The sequence below is a fragment of the Struthio camelus genome, chromosome 3 (assembly GCF_040807025.1).
Source record: "Struthio camelus isolate bStrCam1 chromosome 3, bStrCam1.hap1, whole genome shotgun sequence".
Taxonomy (NCBI): Eukaryota; Metazoa; Chordata; class Aves; order Struthioniformes; family Struthionidae; genus Struthio; species Struthio camelus.
The window spans coordinates 110,997,766-111,018,891 of NC_090944.1; the positions used below are offsets into that span (position 1 = coordinate 110,997,766).

General features: G+C 38.0%; 2 long non-coding RNA genes across 13 annotated transcripts in view; one reads left to right on the forward strand and one right to left on the reverse strand.

Moving 5' to 3' along the window:
* Window positions 1-16,854, forward strand: part of LOC138066840 (uncharacterized) — a 91,060-nt gene extending 74,206 nt beyond the window's left edge. For 4 of the 12 annotated variants that reach the window (XR_011140394.1, XR_011140389.1, XR_011140393.1 and 1 more), the window contains exons 4-6: window positions 51-183; window positions 4,152-15,001; window positions 15,834-16,849. This is a non-coding gene — a long non-coding RNA (uncharacterized lncRNA). Of the gene's footprint in view, window positions 1-50; window positions 184-4,151; window positions 15,002-15,833 lie in introns of all 12 variants that reach the window. The other 8 variants (XR_011140384.1, XR_011140386.1, XR_011140387.1 and 5 more) reach the window with 6 other exon arrangements.
* Window positions 8,486-21,126, reverse strand: part of LOC104140261 (uncharacterized) — a 71,273-nt gene continuing 58,632 nt past the window's right edge. Inside the window, exon 3 of the long non-coding RNA XR_693262.2 lies at window positions 8,486-8,558. This is a non-coding gene — a long non-coding RNA (uncharacterized lncRNA). The remainder of the gene's footprint in view (window positions 8,559-21,126) is intronic.

Genomic DNA, 21,126 nt, shown 5'->3' on the forward strand with positions numbered 1-21,126 from the left:
CTAGGTGAATTCCAAAAAGCATGCTAATTTTTTTTTTCCTTTTTCTGCAGGGTTTGCGAAAGTTTGGTACCTTTCTTAGGTATTTGCAAGACTTCTGCCTTTTCTGCTGATCCTTACCAGAGTCTGAGAAGATCTTTCTGTGGTCAGACTTCTTTTGAAGAAACATGGGAAAGGGGATGGAAAGTCAGTTTGTAGCAGTGAACGAGTTATAAATAGTAACTGACAGAATCACACTCTGAATAGAAATTCCTTTATTTCATTCATTAAAGTATTATGTTACTCTGGTTTCTGGGCTCTATATTACTCTGGGCTCTGGTTTCAATGTACCAGAAATGTACATCATATCCTTATCGTATGCTTTGGTTCTTAGACACAGAGCTCAATTAACATATGTCAAGGGTAATTCTTACACTCTAACTGGCTGACTAACAGCTCCTGGGCATATGTAGAGGATAGAACACAGATTTTAGGTCCCTTAAAGGAGTTGTGTCCTGTCAACTGCTGCTGGTTAAATAATGTAAAGTATTTTCTTTCTCTCCATTCTCTTAGGTTTGATATTTTTATAACCCTTATACAGACTGAATCTTTCAAATATTTTGAACATGAAAAATTATAAGAAGTTGTCTCCTTTATAATGTATGCAGTCATTAAAAAAAATTATAGAACCGTAGATTTATATGCTTATAGCAATTCTTTTTACAAGAATAAAACAAAAAAACCAATCCCTTTCCCCCCACCAAATCAATTAAAGTGGGCACAATTCTATACTGATAGTGGAAATAAATTTTACTCCTCTCTCCTAATCGATGCCATTTTGGTCTGTAATTGCAATCAATTTTGTATGTGTGCCTACAACATTGTGCTTGTGTTCAGTGCTGTAAAAGAAAATCCACTAAAATTCCATTTTTGCAGTGTTGAAAGCAGTTCTTCTCATTCCAAGGAAAATAATAATAACTTTTGTCAGGTTGATAGTTAATGACCGAATATGCTTAAGTACATGATAAATTGAGTAAAATGGTACAGTGGTAAAAGTTTTCACTTTCGGTCTGAAGGGCAAACCAGCTTGAGAAAAAATGTCTCTAGGGTCCACCATGTACCACATGGCTAAAGAAGGACTATGCTGACTTCCTACTATCAACATGTCTCGTTGTTATATACTTTGGCACATTTTTTCTTTATTCCCTGTCCTAATATTGTAAATAATGGAACATACAGAAATAAAACTTAGCATATCAATATTTCCTTGAGACTAACAATGTCAAGCAATGATGCTGTAAAATAGGGAATTGAGAACAGCTTTGAAAAAGACTCTTTGTTAACTTTAATGCTTTTTTGGACTGGCCAAAATGAAAGAAGGGTTAAGCTTTTTCTTTAATGCTTGTTCATCTTGCATCACTAAGGCTGCATCAAGTGTTCACGTGGCCTAGTTGTCTTTCCAATAATTAAAAGAATTCCTGAATACAGGAGTACTTCTGGGAAAGCAACAGATTTAGAATCAATATAGGAGGTTTGACTGGAGATATATCAACTATTGTTAATTATTTTGTCTCCAATCCTCTTAATTTAGGAAGACCTAAATATCAGCTGCATAGTCATTTTGTGACAGTAAGGGTTTAGATTCAGGCTCACTATGGGTTTAATTTCACTAATCACTTCCATGCCCTCTAAATGTCATTAAGGTTCAAGCTGTCTGGTGGTGCCCAGTAGGTCTGTAGAGTCTGGTAAGTAGTTACACCTAACTTCTCTAAAACTATCATGTCAAGTGTGAAGGCATTACCAGTTTAAAATTCTTTGGAAAGTTCTTTGATTGTTTTTTAGAGAATACAAAGCTATTTGTCCCCTCTGTGAGTAATCTTGACTCTGAATCCGTGTTCAAACGAACATCGGTTGGCTATCTACTTCCAATAGGAAATGAGAAAGAGGAACTACATGCCAGGTCTCCTGTTCACTTTACTTTTCTTCTGTGTTGGCCTTTCATGCTGTGTGTGTAGGAATACATGATCTGTAACTTGTATAGTCTCCATTTGCTCTGTGTTTCAAATTGTGAATGAAGTACTGCGTCACTAGCAAATTCTGGAGAAGATAAAAAGAAAACAACCAAACCCTAGAGGAAAACTAGCTGAAGGATTTGGTATTACAGCGCTGAGAAGCTAAAGCAGACACCCGGCTGGAAGGGTGGGCTAGGTATTTTGTGCACATGACCAATATTCCAGTTTTATTTCTTCCTTCTTTAACCACTTGCAACATCGGCACTGTTAGACAGGAAGTGTGGAGAGTTTATCCACCTTTATTTTCGATTAGTATAACTTTCTTCTTTTGGATAATCTAAAATTAAATACGCTTGTGGATTCAGCTACAAAAGCTTGAACTATAAATCAGTCCCAGCTGTGCATGTAAAATAAACCTCTTTGTAAACCAAATGTCCCACTGCCACAGAGCAGCACTATGGCGCTGGCACTTGCTGAGGGATGTTTGGTCTGCTAACAGACTGGAGCAGTACAGGGAGTACACGATGACTTATTAGAATACATCTGAAGAGTAACGGCTTATAAAGACTTGCAATAAATAATAAATGCCCAAGTTGATATTCTTCTTAATGAATATTTTAAGGGTTTCTTTTCTCCAGTAGGGGACCCTCAGACTTCTTAATACAGGCACAGAAAGAACTCTTTGTGCAGTGGCTGTCTCTCTCCATCACATTTTGTTTTCTTCTCGCCTGTCCCTTATTGCTGGCTGCCACTGCCTCACGCTGCCTCCAGCTGTGAGGGCAAAGTTTACAGTGTCTTCAAAACCTGCTGTTTGTTTTCTTTACTTGGGGAAAAACTTCATGAGGCGCAAAGTAAAGTACGTCCCCTCGCCCTCAGGAGTGCCCAGGGCAGCAGGGAGAGCATCTGTGATGCTGAACCCTCCTCAATTCACCAAGCACAAAAGGGGGAATAGAAGAGCCAGGGCCATTTCTGCAGTAAGACACTGCTGTAGGCTGTCCTCATGGTATGATGAAGATCAACTGGATAACTTTTTCGTGCCCATCCAAGGCCTACTACAAACATTTTTACGTAAAAGCAAGGTACCTTAGAGCATCTGTGCTCTCTCTGTAGCTCATCTTTGTCTATAGATTCTGTGCTAGATTTAGGTTAGCTATTTTTTTCACTTTTTTCTAAAAACTCCAAAGGCACCCTGCATGATGGCAACAGACTTCGTTTTCTAGACTGCTGATCTACTGATTTCTGTAGTATTACAAAATCCAAATGGTAGTTCCCTATCAATCTGCTTTGTGTTAAAATTCACTCGTGCTGGGAGATTATGCTTAGCCACCTTAAAATGGCTAAGAACTGTATTTTTAACTTGAGCCGGAATATTTCCTAAAGGAACCTACAGTCTGGGATGGAGTCCAGATGTACATTTGAGATGGCTAAAATGGAAAGTTCTGATTTTTTATTAGGCATGCCATTCAGAGTGCAAAACGAAGTGTGAGCATAGAAAGCATGTTGGCATGGCAACAGCAAGTATAAATTAATGCAACAGGTTTTGATTCTGAACTGAGAAAGGAACTATTTGTCCTGAGAGTCAGCTTGTAGCCCATAAAAGTTTTAAACGACAGCAACTCATCTTCACTAAAGACCAGCAACTAGAGAGATGGGTAACTAGGAACCCTTTTACCAACAAAAGAAACTAATTATTCTAACGGTTGCTGTTCTGGCGGAATGTGAAAAAAGGAATTATGTGAATAGTGTATCTATTGCTCACATGATAAGCTACTGCAGGCAAGCTCTTAAGCAGAGGCTTTTTCTGTTATTTTTAATAAAGTATATGATGTCTGTAGGACTATAAGGTGTAATGAGACCGAGTACTTGGCCCAAAAATACACACAGCGTAAATAACCAAGATTAAAATTTAGGGTTTAGAAATTCCTGTCTCCCAAATCTGTGATGAGTCCACTAAATCCTTCTGGAGCTCAGAAATGATGCAGCTGTACATCTGCTACTTGTTGCAACTATTCAACTGAACAGATTAATAGAAGAAATGAGCATGGGAAAGAAAGCTGATTTCCAGATTAGTTTATTAATGTTGGAACTAATGGGCAATAGCTTAAATTGCATGTTTGAAGCCAGGTATTTGGCTTTAAAAGACTTGTTCTTTTTCCTTTCAAGATTAACTACTCTGGAATCCCAAGAAAGAGCGGCGCTGGCTGTGCAAGCCACATCTAAACACCTGACTCCTTAATTCCCTCATCCATCTCTACAGGAAGAAGCAAATTTACGAGAGTAAAAGGAATAAGCCACTTTTCCAGTTTTTTGTTATACAGGAAAAAATAAGAAACACCACAAATTTTAAGAATGACTTTGATCTTGCAGGATTTGCAATGTAACTTCTAGACTAAAGATGCTTGAATAAGTTTGGTAAAGTGGTATAATCCCTGAGAATGAACAGAATGATTTCTAGGCATGAATCACAGAATCACAATGAGTAGGTTTTAGGTTATCCCACTGGAAGGCAGACAGAGAGGAACTGTAGGCGTTGTGCATGCACGCGATGACCCCAGGTTCTGCATATTGTTTTCCCCGGCTGTTTGCAAGTGTCTTCACGGAACAGCCGGGAAAAAGATTGGTACTAATGACCTGCATATGCACTGAAGATAAGAAAATCCGCTGCCATTTAGATGCCTGTGAAGTAAAACTTTTCTGGTCTTCTGACATACCATGGCACGCTCTCACATAGCCAAATTTTCATAACTCAAGATATGTGGGGAAACCAAAGTGCAGCCTCCCTCACTGCACTGGGCAGTGTTGAAGACTTCTTCTTGTTGAAGACTTGCCTGACCCAGTCACATAGCTTTTTGTACAGTGCAAAGAAAATCTTTATAAAACCGACAAGACTAGAGCTGCCTGAATTTCTGGCGCTGTGATGGCTGGCTCTATTTGGAATGCGTGGCCTGATTTTAGCCTATGTTAACAGTCCCTTTGCCTATCAGCACTTCAGTATTTTCTTTCTTTTAAAAACAAAGGTGTTTACAATTTTCCTAGTGCAGCTGAAAGCTTTCAGTAGATATACACTTAACGTGCATATTCCTTGGTTCATGTCATGTTAACTATAATAAGAGCAGGAGAGGGGTTACAAGAACTGTATTTGCATGTCTCTTCATGCAGTGGGGTTAAGTGCATGACTTGACCTGAAATCCTTTGTAGCCCTCCTCTGTATGGTTCTTCCTTTTCTGCTTTTGAACCTTTTGAAATGTTCTCCTGTTAATGACTTTTTTTCCAGAATTATGCATATGTGATTTTTTTTTAAATTGAATAGTGTTACCTGGTGCCTGTCCCATTGCTTTCTGAAATCAATGGAAAGAGTCCCATTGCATCAGTCTTTTGGAAAGCTCTTTGCAATGCTGATATTATTCTGGTTGCTGTGTTTCTTCTTAAGTGTGTGGAATATAACAGGAACCAGTAGTATCTATAACTGGAAAAATTCCTTTAAGTGCATGCACTGCAAATTGCTGCCCACTTACAGTATATCAAGTAGACACTATACTTGGCTTCATCACAGTGGTATAAGGAATGCAGTGGCTTAAAAATGCATGAAGAAAATACTAAAAGAAAAATATCATTTTCTTCCTATTTAAAGTATAGCAAGTAGGACTTCCTTTGGGGAAACTGAGAAGTAATTGTCTTATTGTCATTTCCTCAGGGTGTGACTAGATTGACAACAGGTTATGAGGGTCCATAACAGAATAATTTAAACCTTATCACCATTCATAGTTTCTCTATGTGTTCTATAATATGCCTTCTCATTAGCTAAAAGTGCATTTTCTGGAAATTGCCTTCAGGAGTATGGTTTGATTGGAAAAAGGAGGAAGAAAGCAATTGCCCCATTCCACTGTGAGAGTAGACAGGCTACTTAATAAGAAGCAAGTATGTAGTTTTCCAACTATCAATTGCTTTTCAGTCTTTGTTCGGTAGGGTGGCATCTTCAGGAAATTCGCACAAGCCAAGACTGCACCTTGTCCTTTTACAGGTAGTTAGTAATGCAGTAGTAGAAAGGGTGAAGTGATGGCACTGAATTACTTTTGTACAATTTCTACTGTTGCCGGTTGTTAAACTTTATTAGGCAGGGACTGGAATATTTGCCTTACTAGTTAATCATAACTAATGGAAAGACATTTTCCTGCTACCCTCAGGACTAGTAGTTGTCCTAAGATTATTCTCCTTTTATGCCATTACTTTTCATGCCAGGATATTCAGGACACTAGTCTGTTGGTTCCTGAATAGTAATTTTTGGCTAAATGGACAGGGACATATTATGATTCCTGCTTTGGAATGGAACATTCTACAGTCCTGAAGGCCATGTGTAGCTTTAACATTTCCTAAGGACCTGTGTAGTTTTGATTTGTGGTTTGAGAGCTTTACTTTCTCTCCTTCCATGTTTACTGGTTTTAGAAACCCACATACATCCAATAAAACGGTACTGCAGGTGGACGTGTTTCGTCTCAAACTCCAGGCTCGAGTATGTTTTCTCTTGCTCTGTATTTTTTATCTTTTCCTGCTTCTGCAAATTCAGGAAGAAGAGGTTATATTTTTACAAAAGGTACTTCTGATCTTAAATTAATGAGATTCTTTTGCCGGGGGAGAAATCTAACAGTCAAAACGCTGGAGAAATTTGCAAAGAAAGAACCCCATAAATTCAGAATTTGTTGCAAAGGCAGCATAAAATAACTCCAGAAGTGAAAAGCCTTTAGCAAAGGACTGAGATGCTGAGTATGAAAAGCTACATTATTTTTTTCGCTTGAACCATTCGATATAACTCTGGAATAACTCCAGTGAAAATCAGATTACCTCAGAGGGAAATTTGTCCCTAAACATCCTGTGAAAATTCTACTTTCCAACTTTTTTTTAACATACATGGAAGTGTGAAGGCACTTCCAACAATAAGCTTTGCAAGAAGTCTTCTCTGGCCTTCTGATATTTCAGTAACATTCCTCATCAAATAGAATTGATTTCTGGAAAAACTGATCTTCAAAATGATCTCTATTCTCCTGTGACTCATTATGCACTGTCCTTGTTTATTGCTTTTTTTTTTTCTCCTTAATTCAGGGAAAGTCCACACCTGAACTTAGAGTGACTCTCGTGACTGTTGTTAGGATTACTGATTTTTTAAGTTTTAATTGTTACAGGGGTAGTTGAAATAAGAATTGTTTGTTTTGATATAATGTACATTTGCATTTTACTTCACATAAAATCTAGTAATTCATCAACCTTATTTCCAATGGCAATTCTGCTGGTTTCTTACATGTGAGTGCTTCCTGGGCATCCTCATGGCTTCACTTCAAATGAAAAGTAGTTCATCTGTGTTAGCAATAGGTCTGGTCAGAAGTGTTATGCCTCTTATTTTTTAAATGGATTTTATTTTAACAGATGTGTACTTAAATAGTCTGTATCACCTGACTGGTGCATAAAGCATATATTCCTCCAAAGAGACCATATATCTTCCGTACCTTTTCCATCTCATTTATGCACTTCTACAGATAGTGAAGGCTATTCAAAAGATATCGATATGAAAATGATGGCAACAGATTTTTCTTAAACAAGAACAGGGCATGACTGAAACAAATCAAGAATGCTTCAGAGCCTGTGTGCCAGACCTCCTTGCCAAGAGCAGGTGGTTGAGGAGTCAACAATATAACATAAGTGCTTTGAGTATGATCCGAAAGAGCATAATTGATTCACTACCACATGATAGCCATATACTTTGTGAGGCCTTTATTCCAATGAATGCTGCATTGAGACATAAATCACCATAGAGGGATGTTTCTACTAATGCTGATCAATGAGATACATCATTTATGTGTGAGATGTGCGGTTCCATATTTACTCAAGATATCTTAGATATATTTTTTCTTTAAGAGTGAATATTCGGAGAGAATGTTTAGACCAAAAAAAACCACTATTCAGCAGTCCTTTGATTTTTGCATAACCCTAATTTGCATGGCATTACATGAAGGTATCTGAGAGATCCTGATTGTCAGTTGCATACTGCATGACAAAATCACCAGAATCTCCGCAAACAATCATGCAACAAATGGCCTAAATATTCAGAAGCAATCAGATGACAGGCTGGAGAGAGGGAATAGCTAATAAGTTCTCAAGACCAAATGATGACATAGCAGTCTGACTTCCTGCTGTAACAAGGTAAGGAGTCCACAGACACAGGGAACACGCAAAGTCTCCTGCTTCTACATTACTTAGTTCTTGGCACCGTCTTGAATGATATTCTTACAAGGAAGCTAAGGAAACATAGTCTTCAAGCTACAGAGTAAATGCAAAGCTGAATGAAAAGGGAAATTCAGAGAACAGTTATCAAATTTTATTATTTAATTGAAATGTATTGAAAAGGTTCTACAGGGAGTTATTCTTGATTAAATCTTGTTAAGAATTTTCATGAATGATCAGGATGAGGGAATAATATTATATTAAGTAAATTTGCGTATGGCAGGAGATGGAGGGATTCTGAACATGTGGAAAACAGAATTAGAATCTCAAATGATCTTGACAAATTGGAGAGATCATCTGAAAAAAAAAAAAAAAGATGAAGCTCAATAGAGATAAATGCAAAGTGTTAGACAGAAATAATCCATTGCACAAATGCCGGATAGGGCAACGCGGTAGGCAGTAGTCCTCTGGAAAAGACCTGGAAATGAAAGTGGATCAAATTAAATATGATCTGATGTGTTATTAAAAAGCTAAGTGACCAATTGGCATGCATATTTAAAACAGAATACAGCCTGCAGAAATAATCTTTTTGTATCCTATACTGCTAGGGACTCAGCTTGGAACACTGTTGCTAAGGAAAACTTGACAAAACTGAAGTTATTAAGCCTTTGAAAAGAAGATGGGAGGGGTCATGGCAATAATTAAAATGTAAAAAAACTACTGTAAAGAGGAAGGGAGTAATATGCCCTTTGTCTTCATGGCAGACATAATAAGAAATAATAAGCCAAATTACACTAGGGAGAGTCAGAACAGTTATTAAGAAAATCTTTCTACGCATAAACATAGCGAAGCCTGGGGAGGTGGTGAAGTCACCGCCATTAAGAACAAACATCTGTCATAAGTGACACAAATATTGATTCTGCCTTGAGGACAAACCTGCTGACTTTTTAGAGTGCCTTCCTGCTCTACTTTCTATAATTTTACATAAAGATAGGAATAGATTTTGCAACTACTGCTCATGTTGAATAGCACCTAATTCCATGAGGAGAGTTACTGAGTTTTGTAGACTGAGCCACAGAAGGAATTCTTAGTCCACCAGAACAATATTTACCCATCTATAGGAACTATATTTGGCGAAGCTATTGTTTAATGTTCCTGTCATGTGAATTCTTTTGCTAAACTTACATTGACATATGCCTGGAATTATTCTAAGCTCAATATTTCATGTTAGTATAAATATAATAAAACAAATCCGTAACTTCTGAAGTCAGCCGATGTACTGTGGTAATAAAGGCAAATATTCAGTAATGCTAGTTCTAGCTCAATGGAAAGTTTTGGGAAAGGAGAGGTATCTGACTCATGCCACCTTTATGTTTACTCTTACTGTCTCTGGCTACAGCAGTCTCAGAAGCACATCGCTGTAAGAGACCTGCAGAGCACTGGGTGCTCTGGTACTGTGCACTGTGTCTGTGACCTGATCCTCAACATAGTTCCCTGCAGAATGGGAAAAATGAGTTGCATAAAGTCAGTGCGCTGATTTTTTACCAGCTGGGCTTTGTCTTTAGCTATTCCTTCAGGGCATCTTTTGTGCAATACAAAGGGGATGACCAAGAGGCCAAGGAATGAACTGTATAAATTTCATTCCTATGTCTAACAGAAACACTCTGTTTTCATATAGGCTTGATTTTCTGTAGCATTACTTGAGCATTGCTGCTAGGCTGTCATTTGTTTTGGCCAGTAATGGAATGCTTAAAGTAGTGGTACAGAAATATTTGCCCTATGCAAACAAAAAATATATATTTCTGAATATTTAGGGAAGCTTGTGAAACTCTTCATACCTCTCCGCTCCTTGAAGTCTGTGGTAACTTTTTTGTACTCGCTTCCTTCCAGCTTTATGTACCACATGGTACCAAATTACTGTAGCAGAGATTGGGAAACCTCTGTTTAGCAGGTCTGGTTTATGGTTATGCTAAAAATAGAGGTGAAATGTGTAACTCATTTCAAGAACAATTTCTTCACTGAGATCATAGGATCATTTAAAGCTGTCCAAACACTTGGGGTGAGAGTCCAGATAGTCTGGATTTTTTTTTTTTTTTTGGCAAGAAGTTTGGAAGTGGGACAGCTTTCTCATTGTAGATGATTCATATCTTTATGCCCTGGTTTGAAGTGGTTCACCACACCATGGTCACAACTCCAAAAATGTCAGGTGATCGTCAGACATTACTCCTGTATGTAACTGTAACAGCGATTGATTTTTCCAGCTTTCTAGAATTTTTATAACTTACTAACCTCTCCCCGCAAACTCAAACAATTTAGGTTCAAGAACAAGTATTAGGAAACTGTTTACGAAATAGTTAGCATACCAAATTCCCCAATAGACAAAACTCCTAAAGCCAAAGCTCTGGGGACTCAAGTGTAGAGCTACTGCCCTTCTCACAGACTCCTAAAGCACTTTTCCATGCTACTTTGCAAAGGTTTTATCTTTTGCAGTTTTAAATCTTTTTGTCTAGACAGCAGTAAGTAACTGGCATGCCTTTCTGTCAAGAATGGTGTGGCTAAGTCTTTCAGATAAATATAGCTGGATATTTAATTATAAAAATAAATGGCTAAAGCTCTACTTATTAGTAGCATCTGTCTCGTGCTTGATGCGTACTTCTCAGAAATATTCTAATACCTACTGAGGCTATATTTAAGCAACCTTGTTTCTGCTTTGGTGATCACATGTCATGAGCTGTCTATATTGTTGACTTTGTTGCTAAGCCCCGCTGTGAGTTCTAGTTTCCAGTGTTTCAGGTTACACGTTTAAACCAGGCCTCCCAACTGTTTCACACTATCCTGTATGTCCTCATCTACTAAAGCTGATACTCTGGAGGCCCTCTCTTTCCACACTGGTCCACACTGGCATGAAAAACTGAGTGTAAAGAGGAGTTAGGATTACATATTTTTTCGTTTATGATACTTGTTGAATTTCCACTCCGGAAACATCGCTAAGAGGAAGCCTTAGGAAGCACATATTGGGTGTATGCGGTCAACAGATCAGCTTCTGACAACTTTCCCCATTCCTGAAGAATTTTAACCATTTTCACAAGCTCTTAAGAAACAAAAAGCAGAAAAAAAGAACCTGGGAGACATCAAAGCTGAGAAATCAGAGGACTAGTGAGCAGAGCTCTACTTTAAAAATCCTTTTATAAGCCTTAGATTTGGTGTTTTTCTTTAGGAGAGAGAAGGAAAAATTTGATCTTACCCATGTTTCTTTGGAAGATTATATTTATGCCCATTTGCATTACTGGAAGAGAATTCTCAGCACACCTGTGAGGTCTCAAGTAACTTACAATATAAAGCAGCCAGCAACTTCCATGGACGTTGGGCTAGCCCAAATAAATTGTGCATGATGACATATCAGACAGCATGCCAGAACTTCATTGCTGCAAGTAGACACCCCTCATACCCTGTGTTATGGAAATTACTGTTCCATGCCAAGAAACTTCATGATACTCCATCAGGCCTCGTATCTTTAACTGTCTGTGAACCTCTTCCGTAAGTGACTATGGGTATTTTGCGTTCCATTAGTGAAACAACCCTGGACTCTGTATAAATGTTTTAATGCACTGTAAATTTTTTTGGCAACATGTTATTATTCCTTTGATTAGAGCAGCCACTGTTGTTTGTTCTTATTTTTAGAGAAAAGAAATTCAAACATCCTTACTATCAAGAAGGCTAGGCAGGATAGTACTGAAAGGTAGATTGTTTTCAGTCTCTATTGTGGCCATGCCTAGTACTGCCTGTATTCTAGGCATATGCTTATGTGTACCTATTTTGCCCTTTGGTCAAGCAAAAGTTACTGTTTTTCAGGATGTAATAAAAAACTGTTTTTTAAGACTAGTTTTTGAGTGGTGAAGACCAGAGGAGAAAAAAATCCAAGCTGAACAAATCCGTACCCGGAGGTTGACTTCAGCTTAGAAAAGCTACTTGAAACTTCATATACCTACACTAATTCATTGATCTACATGCCAAAGAGGTCTGATTAGTGTTGATTTACAGATTCTACCTTGTTTAGGAGATTATAGTCTAATTCTGCTGCTGCCGTGGCTAGTCAGGGCATGAACTGTAGTTATAATGATAGGCACTCTGTTTCTGGATTTTAGCATGCCAGGCAAGGAAGTCACTTCAAAGTAAAGCTGAAACACGTGGAAGAGAGAGTTGTGGGGGAGAGAACACCAGGAGGAGGAAATTAAATTGACCTTGGCGTATTAGAGAGTTATATACACTGATGAATCAGTGAATGCAAGCAACACTAAAAGGATAGTATGGGGTGAAAATGATACCTGACTTTTATTACTGGAGTTGATGCAAAGTGGTGAGAATAAAAAAACGTAACAAGATCAAAAATGGATCCATTTAAATGGGAAAATGTTTTGTTGCCAATGGTTGCTCATTAATTATTTGTATTATAGTTGTGCTCAGGGTCTGCTCTGAGATGAGAGGAAACCGAGGAGTCACATTGCACTTTTCACTGTTCATTTGTCTAATAAAAGATTCCCTGTCTTTGGCGCTTTACACACGGCTCAGGCAGGGCTGGTGGGGGTGCAAAGAAGTTCTAGCTTGCAATGAGAATAGAGGGCAGGAGCTTAGTTAGCATCAAGGCTTCGAAGATGTCCTTAAAATGATCTGGTAACCAGCAGGTTATGAATGTTTGAAGCTTCGATGTGTATCTGGGTTTCATTCAGATCTTTCTGCTTTTTTTACTTTGTTTTTGTTTTTCCTCTTCTCCTCGAAAATACAGAAAAAGGCCAGCCTGAGATTTCAAGGGGCACCGTAGTTTAGGCAGCTGGTATTTTATTAGCATTTGGCTCTTCCTCATCTGTTACCTCTAGCTCACTCCATGTGCCATCACAGCACTCACAAATGTAGTACATGAAGCTCTTGGTGTAGACTTGGAATATTTCTTTGTAAGAAAGAATTTATTTGCTGCGTTTTGACTTCTTTTTAAATAATTTCACTCCTGGGCCAAACATAATCCTCTTCCCTTTGGTATTTTAAATGATTTCCATAATTATTTCTGGGACTATTTTTTAGTTTGTTCCTTGCTCAATAGTCTGTTGTGTGGCTTAATGATAACATTTGATCAGATTAAGCTTGATAGTACTAATTTCCATCTGAAATAGAAAAGTGTCATTGTGAGGACTGAGTTTCTGACACAATATTTACTATTATAAACTCAAAAGTTGCTCTCTATGCATTTTCTTCAATACACAATTAGGATTCTTTGTTCAGGTTTCACTCAGTAAATTTGCTCATTAGAGCATTTTTTATGTAAGCCCTTTTTAACTGAGACATATGTAGAAAAGTATCAGTATCAGTTAAAGATTAACAAGTTAAACCAGGTATTAAACATTAAAAGATATCAATTTATGAAACATAAAAGCTGCCATTGATGTAAAATAATTTAGATATTGATTCACCATTTCATCTTCACTTGGCAAAGCACTTCGGTTTGGGGATTACATAGAGACTTTAATTTAGGTGGGTGCTTCTGCCCTGTTGAATCCACCCAACATTATTTTGCTCACCTATACATCTGCTTCTTACAGGCTGATTTTGTTTTGTAAATTGTATATTAATTGTGTATATTATGAAAGCTATATTTCTTAGGGGAAACTTGAATTATCTGAAAGCCAAAACACTTTCAAATGTATTTACACTGAAGCTGCACATATGCAAATTATTTACTTTGTGAAAGTGAAGAGTACACGATGAAGCAAAGATTTCTCAGACATAGGCATTGTAGAGTCCCTTTCTTTTTCCTCCTCATCTCTCTGCTATCCATCAGTTTTGGATTCAGGGGTCAAAGAGGTTCAGTTTGGGTATTGAATTACAGTGTTGTTACTATTTTGGAAAGAAAAAAGCTGGCTGAAAATGTGAAACCGTTTTTACTCCCCTTTTCACACAGTAAATGTCCCGTCAAGTGAAAATATGTGGACATAACTGCAGTGCTAAATTAAATGCTATCAAGAGTACAGGAGCTTTAAAATTGTAGAGGAATATGGAAAACTGTTTAATCCTTTACCTGTTAAATGTGATATAATAACATTGATATACATCAAACAGCCATTTGGGATTTTATATTTCAAATACAGAGTCTATCTATTTTGAAATTTAATCCTCGCGTAATATTTGACATGTGGAATGGGATAACTGACATAGGGACACTAATTAGGGAGTTGTAATTCAGGAGGTTCTGATCACGGACTTTATTCTGACATGTATATTGTGCCCCTGGTAACAGTGTTAATGGTGCTTAGACATGTGCATCGGGAAAAGAGAATGTACTCCTGGGAGCTCTGGAAATCAATCTATCTATCTCCTATGTAATAGCATTTTTATAATGCTCTAAAAGGAGAAGGTTTACACATTTTTTCATTTATTAAGGTGATCATACGTAAAATATTCTGGCTTGGTGATAGTTTAACTCAGCTGGTGTTTTCACTCTTAAAAAAATATAATGAATAATATCTTTTCTTGAAATTGAGCCTTTACCTAAAGTGCTTTTCCGTTCTTAATGCTCACTTAAAATCTTGGTCAAATCTACTGTATTCAGCTGAACTGAGTCCTGTTTACCTTATGCAGGGATTATTTCAGCAACTCCTGAAATGCAAAACCTTCCATGGCAAGAGAGAAAAGGCAATCTTGTGACTACAGCTCTGACCTAACGAACACGTTCTCTCCAAGTATGATTTCATTCAGGTTGTGTGAGCAAAAGCTGCATTGCAAAAACAGAACAATTGGCCTTGGGCAGACAGGTGAGCTCAGCTTTTTCTCCCTTTTTCCTCCTGGCTTTGTGATCTTACTACACACAGAATCAGGCTCTCTGCATGCCCCAAACAGAGCATCCTTTTATGACATTTCAACAAATCCTGAAGCTCTATGACTCTGTTTCCTTGTCTTTGCCAGACTTCAAATTTTCTGCATGATAATAACTCTTAAATCAAGAAATACTTTTAAAGCACCCCATGGTCCTAGTTTACTGTATAGCAACAGAGAATTATTATACTAACAGAATTATCATACTATATGGTAACGAAGAATGATATACAGAGAATTGTTAGCTAATACTTCTTTAAGGTACAGTACTCTACCACTCTAGAAGACAGGCAATTGAAGGAAGAACAGGCTAAAATCCAATTAAAAGCACTAGAGTCTGGCACAAAGTAGCTGCCAAATTAAAATCACCCTGGGGATATTGATCTCATTCTTGCAAAATGTTTAAAAGGATTTTTAATTCTTCAGAATTAAACATTTTTTAGGTCTTCTTTTGTGCAACTTCTCCAGAAGCTGTCTCTTTCTGCAGTACAGTATGTCCTCTCTAATGCTGATGTTTGGACATGGCTTTAGCAATGATTCAGAGTTCCAGCTATTGTTTCACTAAGTCCCCCTCCTGCAGTGCTGGGGGTTTCCCCTCTCATCTCTTTCCCAAATAATCAGCCAGACCCATCCCTCTTCAGTTCATAAAATCCAACAGGAGACCGTAGATTGGGGTAGGATGGCTGCAATATACTATTCATGCAATTCTGGGATTGAAGCTGTAAACACTGCAGGGGAACTAATGGTTATTTATTTTCATATCTAACACAGGAATCCCAAGTGTTACGAGACATCAATGGAGGAACAGACGTTATGATACAGTAAGGACGAGAGCACTTGATCAGAGGCTGCGCTGTGGTACTTCCTTCTATAATCAGAGTATCATGCAGTTCTCTATGGTTTCTGCCCATGGGAATCCCACCATTATTTCTATAATTTGCTTGAGGGGAAAAAAAAAGAGGCAAATTGACTTAAAAATCTTAAGAATTACCAGGGTACATACAAAGCCTGCGGAAGACCTTTTGCCATTTAAACAGAAATGCAGATGGACAGAAGGAAAGCGTTTTAGAAACAGGGCATGAAATGGATTGTTCTAATGCAGCTTTACATTCACACTGGTAAGACCATAAAGGCCTGAGGATATCTACCTCACGTGTCCTGTGACATAAGTGGGTAGGATGGGAAATGTGGCGCCCAAAAGCCTGGCCTACGCTAATGCTTTAAAATGTGTGCAGGCCATCTTAGCCAGCCGCCAGAGCTGGAACCCGTTATTGTTTGGTGTAATGCTAGCGAGCTTTATGAAACATGCCTTTCACAAAATTGAACTTCATCTTATGATAGCTATCATCTGTGGAACACACGTGTCACTGTGATAGGACTGCTACCATGACCTTTTCAGATACACTTCTTCTCAACCGGGCTAATGAGAGTAGCCATTACACGTGTTCAGCAGTGTCCTTGACTTGACGCAATGCCCATCCCTCATATGTTTGCAATCTCCCTTGCATGTGAATATATCCAAAAGAATTTTTTAAAGTTTTTTTTCTTTTAAACTGTCCATTTATGTTTCTTATGGAAAGGCAGAAGAAATGATTCTTTTGCCCTGTGTATGTACATTTTTCTCAATAAACAAATATCTGTGTTTCTATTATCTTTTCTCCCTCACCTCCACTTACAGTTAAGTCATTTAATCATCTGAAAATATGGGTTATAAACTCCTTGGAGAAGAATCTATTTGCCCTTTACCTGCCCTGAAAAGTTCAGAGCACTCTGAAGTATCGTCGAATAAAGATATTCGTCTTAAATTCTATTCATCTAACTATATGATTGCATCTTTTCCTTATGTCCTGAACCTTGTGTGCCAGCAGCATTCTAAATTCAATTAATTTACTATTTAATACTATCCTCAGACATGGCCTAAGAGGTGGAATGGAGAGGTCTCTTAGCCTGACTGAAGCATTGCTTGGGATTTTTCTCCACTTTGTGATACTTTCAGCATAAGACATACAGATTTTCTGTTTAAGTGCTTTTGCGGGCCTTGGTGGTAAGTAGTGACAATAATAAATATGATGCGTCTGCTTCTTTGAGTCTTAAGCTTTCCAAAGGCTGTTTTGATTTTATGCTGCTTAAGGGGATCGAACCCTCAATATAACATAGAACAATGTTTCATTAAAACAGGCTGCTTATAGAATGTGCACTTACTCAGCTGGAAGCTAGTTGGCCATTTCTGCTGCCGTTCTCAAGTTCCAGAGTTGCAGATGAAATTGGGTTAATGTAACTTAACTTTCCCAGGAGCCTGCAGTAGAACTTGACATGTTTTCTGCTACATATCCTCATCCTTCTAATTAACCTGAAGATGGATGGGATCTGTTTACTTACTACTTCTCCAAGATAATACTTTTAACTCTCACAGAAGGGTCTCCCTTATATTTTGAGTAAACATGAGATCCTAAAATGCTGATGAACTAAGACCAGAGAATATCTTATGTGCAATAAAGTTAATGGCACATTTCAGCATGTAACTTGAGGGGAAAAAAATATTTTTTCAATCTAAGTATTTGAGTGGAAGAATTTTAAAAATCTTATAATAGATCATGTATGTGCCTGATCTTTGGTTCAATAGCTTCCCCTCCTTCTCTGGCATTTGGCATTCAGTCATGGGTACAGAATCATAAAGAAGCTGAAGAACAATAGCAGCAGTATGGAAATCAACCCATTTACCCACACCTACAAAGTTACTCCAGAAGATGTGGGAATTTCTATTGATGGAAAACCTGATTCATACAATTCTCCCTACCCCAAAAGTACAACAAACAAAAGCACTCCTGTACACAAGCATATTTGGAATCTGTCCACTGAATATGCCAGGTGCTAACAAACAATACTCTCGCACATATTTTTATCAGAAAAACAAAATGCAATATTAAAGCTCACGAAAAACAAAGCTCACAATACATTCTGTTGTGAGTAGATCAGACTTTAATAGAGAAGGTTGATCACAACAATGAAGCGTGAAACCAAATGCAGAGGACTGGCAATTGTTACCCTTTCTCTTCATTACCCATTGGAGATGGTCTAAACAGTAACAAATAGGCAGGTTGTTGAACTGCTCAATTTGAACTAAAATTCAGACTATGAAACCAATGGTTCAAGTCCGTACTGACTAGGCATGCGCATGGAGATGAGCACAAGCTCGCTCCATGTGTTCTGTGTCTGCTCTATAGTAGAAGGAAGAGAACTGTGAAAATGAGATTGTGATCCAGTACCGAACACCTGAGCCATAGCTCACTGACAGGCTGATTCCTGCCATCTTCGATGGATCCTGAAGCAGAAACGTGGGGAAAATTTTTTGAAATAGATATCTGCATTTCTGATGTCCCAGGCTTTTGGAAAACTGCATTTACAGACAGACATTGTGATTCAGGACCTAGAGCGTTTAGAGATGAAGTATCTCTTCAATTTCAGTAGTTATTATCCTAGTGACATTTCTCAATGTCTACAGCTTGCATTAAGCAAAACAAGTTGTTAGCATGATGAAGTGTGCTTGCACCACCTAACTTTAGTACCTTAGTCAGATCTCTAAATCAGGCATCTGAGTTCCTGATATGTTCAGGGAAGAGGGAGTTTCGAATCGCATAAAAGTCTATGTCTTTCTGCTGGTAAGCAGGAAACCTTAAGTTAGGTCTTTAATATTAGACAGTGTCAGCTTATCCACCTACTTTCAGTTCTGCTGCCAACACAAGCTCAGTTCTCCATGCTAAGTTTCCTTCGTGGAGAGGATTGAATAGGTTTTTTAAGCACCCTTTAATGTGATCTTTGTTTCTCATTTTTCTTAAGAAAAGAAGGGTAAAATTTCAATAAACCATTTAGCAAAGTGAGCTTGGTGATATTTTTAACTGGTTTCAAATGACACTTTTCTTTAGCTAACTGCTCTAGAAGGATAGGAGGCATCAGATCAGAGGGGTGCTTCCCACCTCATTCAGCAGAGAGGCATTTTCATACTTCGGTGTCATCACACTGTGAGAAAACTCCCACTCCAAGGACAATATTAACTTTCATTTTCAGTCTTTCCTTCTTATTTAATCTAATCTGAGTTTGTAAGGTAGTAAGAGGAAGCCTTGGTTGATAGCTAGACCGTTTCAAAGACATACAAAACTTACAGATGAAAATTTACAAATGGTGTAGAGACTTCAGATTACAATAGTTCATTCACCGTTCCTAACTAGATTTTTGAATAATGGCTAAAACTATGAATGAGTGAGTCTTTAATTACTGTGGCTGGCTCTATAGCTGGCTTGTGTCTTTTATGGTATCTGCTGGAAGACTAATCAATTAGTTATTCTTCAGAAAGACGATAGCCGCCTCCACCTGCTGTTTATGTCCCCACCCATTGGGCTGCAGAGCTACAAAACTAGACAAGGACAGGAAATCCTCTTGTGCTACATATGCCTACATGACACAGTACTGTGTAGTAGAAAAAAAGTGAACTAGCTTGCTGAGGGCTAAAGTTTACTAGGAGTCTCTGGTTAACTCTGACAGAAGTCACGCTAGGTCTTCAGCTTCATGTTCTTCATAGGTGATGGGAGCAAGTGATAGAACCAGCTCAGAATAACAGTATCTCTCCCAAGCCAAAATTAGGTTAAATGAATTTAAGACAAATGTATTTTAAAAGCAGAAACTGTAGCTAAAGACTCCAGGTTGTGTTATGTCCTTGGAAACATTAGGACAAGTTTGCTCTTCTTTGTGTGTAAACATTGATCAAGAAGCTGATTTCTTTAATCAGCAACTAACAGGTGATGGTCATTGTTTTTATGACTGTACTTATTAATGAGAAAAATCCTTACCAGAGTTGTAAGTGTTGAATGGTGTCAGTAATAGCAACATCAAGAATGATAGAAACCAGCTCCATTGCATGTTTCAGGTAACATGGGGAGTAGATGTGACTTTTGATTTTCTAGAAATGATTTCAGACACCATATTAATAATTAAAAAAAACAGTGAAAAACCTTAGTATTCAATGAGATAAAAATGCAGCTATGATGACATGGTTTAGTCTGAAATACAGAAGGAAGTTCAAGAATGTAGCTTTAACTCCACGGTCTAATAGGCTGCGAAAGAACAAGATGTGAAAGATATGGGCAAATAACACATGACAAATTCCGCTGAGAAAATTATTATGCCTCCTCTTTTCTATTTCGTTTGGACTCAAAAGAGGGTCAAATAGCCTATTCTGTTGTGTTCACATTTGTTGATGGTTTACACTTTCTGGTTAATTACTTTCTATAGTTTAACGGAAAGAAACCTCAAATACATTGTTTTATAAGCTTGTATTTGCCATATCAAAGAACTCATGAAGTTGATGCTCAGTTTTACTTTTCAGTCCAAATGGAATTTCTCAGGGATTTGGAGAAAAAGGAACAAATGCCTAAATAGACTCTAAAATGCTGCTCATGCTGACACAACATCAGATAGGAAATGAAAGTTTAACAGTTCAAGTAGGGCATATTTCTTTAACTTTTGGGGCAAGCAAAGTTCCTCGGGAAGTGTGGCGTTTTGCCGGAGCAGGGAGCCTCCAGGAATTGAAACAGAATAGTATTGGTGACCCTTAATTGCCTTAGACCAGCTGTTGGAGAAGAGGAACACACTAGCGTGCACTGCTACGTGAAAGAGAACAAACACAAGTACATGGGAACTGCCACGTCAGTATTAGGCTGGGAATGTGTATCTTTGCTGGTAGGAATTTAATGTTTTTCATATTTTTTCACAATGTTCTTTTGATGGAGATATCCACATTTTTTTCATAGTAATGATACGTTTTTTCCAAAATCCTACCTGTATCCATGCAATGTCCTGTAAAATACTGTATCGTTCTTCTGTGCTCACATAGAGTAAATACTGCACTGGATGCAGTATTTACTGCATTTTGTCCTTTGAAGCTACTCAGGAAGCTTAAAGTCATGCCTTAGGTGCTGGGGAGCTAGTTTCTGCCTCTCCACCCTAACAAAGAGAGACTAAGGAAGAGTTAGAAAAGGTAGTGGCAGGGTTCGGGGGGCCCTAAAGATAT